Here is a 2,492-nt window from a genome sequence, read left to right as displayed (position 1 = left end):
ACCTGGTGTGAACACAGCCCTCTCACCACCTGCAGGACTCACAGACCCCTTGTGGGTCTTGACGTTGTCCAAATGTGGTGTGCGGGACTCCAGTTTCTGGACAGGAATGCAAAGGTGCTTTCTAGCTGTGATTCCCACACTGCCAGTGGGGAGGGCCCCCTTTGCTGCTTACTTCCAATCGCTGTGGATGGCTGCTTCCTAAAATACAATAAAAATAAATTTCTAGGGAAAAAAGTTAAAGGAGAAAGCACAAAGATATACAAAACTCAAGCTCAATTTAAAGCATCAGAGTCAATAAACAACACTGTCAAATTGCTGTGATGCCCACTCCTAATTTCTGTGTGTATCTCTCTCCAATGGGTGACAAAGAGCTCACGGACTGTCTGCGACCCCCACGGTGACATGGCTTTCCAGGGTTGGGCATTAATCTGCAGGCTGAGCACAGATTGGGAATCTGCCACGGGACAGATGCTAGGGCAGCAGGTGGACTGGGGAGAGGTGGGGATGGGAGACAGTGTGGAGCTCACGTCACCGGGACCTGGAAACTCATAGAGTTTACGCACATGGAGAAACATGGAATCCTTCCCGGTTTGTTTTACAAAGCCCGCCTAATCCTCATTCCCAAACCTAACGTTTCAAGAAAGAAAATAGAGATTATTCTCTGTTACAATTAAAGATTGCTAAATCCTAAACAAAATACTAGAAAATCAAATTCAGGACTACGCTTGAAAGATAATGCGCTGTGGCCTATTAAGGTTTATTTTGGTGATGCGAGGATAGTTCATCATTTAGAAACTTATTAATATAATTTCTCACATGATCAGCTTGATAAATGCTGTGGACACATTTGATTAAACACACAGAAAGCTGGGAATGGAGAGACACGGGCTTCACAGGAAAACAAACACTCACCTTACGCTAATAGCCAACGCCGACCCTAAAAGTAAAAAGTAGAGACATTCCCGTAAGAATCAGAATCAAGGATTTTAAATATCATTCCTCATACTTGGTAATCTTTTAGCTAATGCAAGAAGACCAGAAACAGAAATAAGAGGTGTAAATAACAAAAAGGAATAGACTGGCCGGGCGCGGTGGCTCACACCTGTAATCCTAGCACTCTGGGAGGCCAAGGCGGGTGGATCGCTCAAGGTCAGGAGTTCGAGACCAGCCTGAGCAAGAGCGAGACCCCGTCTCTACTAAAAATAGAAATAAATTATCTGGCCAACTGAAAATATATATAGAAAATATTAGCCGGGCATGGTGGTGCATGCCTGTAGTCCCAGCTACTCGGGAGGCTGAGGCAGGAGGATCGCTTAAGCCCAGGAGTTTGAGGTTGCTGTGAGCTAGGCTGATGCCACGGCACTCACTCTAGCTTGGGCAACAGAGTGAGACTCTGTCTCAAAAAGAAAAAAAAAAAAAAAAAAAAAGGAATAGACTAAAAGTAAAGCTCACTAGTAGTCAAAGACATGCAAAAACAAAGAAATTTCACTTTATGCTCATCACATTATAAAGTCTAAAAAATAAATAGCCTGTTAGTGAGAACCCAGAGGAGCACAGTCTTTCTGGGGGACATTGTGGCAATATGTATCAAAGGTCTTCAAAACATGCAGACCTTCAATGTATGAAGATCTTGGCTTAAGGACATGGTCAAAAATGCACTCTAACACTTCAAAACAAGAGTATGCATTGCAACACTATTCATAATATGGAAAAACTGCTAACAAACGAAATTCCCAATAATAGATGATTGACTAAATGAGAATAAAAGGCATTGAATGGAAATCTGTGCAGCAATTACCAATAAAGTCACAAAAGAATCCTTAATGTCAAGTGAAAATGCTTACAATGTATTTTAAATGAAAAAAAAATAGCATGTAAAAGAAACTGCATATGCATGAATTCTATGCAATTCTCGGATAAAAATATCCAGTTATTTTAAGGGAACTGTATGGCCAGTATCAAATTGTCAGCATCTAAAGAATGGGCTTCTTCCTAGAGGTCCTTGGTCTGGGTTGTGTCTGTCTGCGGTGATTTTCCTGGGAGAGATGGCACCTCACACCATATTATACAAAAATTAACACCAAATGGAACAAAGTCCCAAAATTAAGAGCTGAAACTATAAAACTCATAGAAGAAAACACAGGAGTAAATCTTCATGACCTAGGATTAGGTGATTGTTTCTTAAGTAAGACACCAAAAACATGAGGGATAAAGAAAAAAAATAGGTAAATTGGGTTTCATCAAAATTTTAAAAGATATTTCTGTCTCAAAACATACTGTAGAGAAAGTGAAAAGCCAGTGTGCAGAATGGAAGAATGTATCTGTAAATCATATATATCTGATAAGGGACTTGTATCCAGAGTATATAAAGTACTCCCACAATTCATTAACTAAAAAAACACAACTTTTTGAAAATGAGCAAAGGATCTGAATAGACCGTTCTCCTAGAAGATATGTAAGAGGCCAATCAGCATATAAAAAGATTCTCAACA

The sequence above is a fragment of the Lemur catta genome, chromosome 21 (assembly GCF_020740605.2).
Source record: "Lemur catta isolate mLemCat1 chromosome 21, mLemCat1.pri, whole genome shotgun sequence".
NCBI lineage: Eukaryota > Metazoa > Chordata > Mammalia > Primates > Lemuridae > Lemur > Lemur catta.
This window is presented reverse-complemented; position numbering follows the sequence as displayed.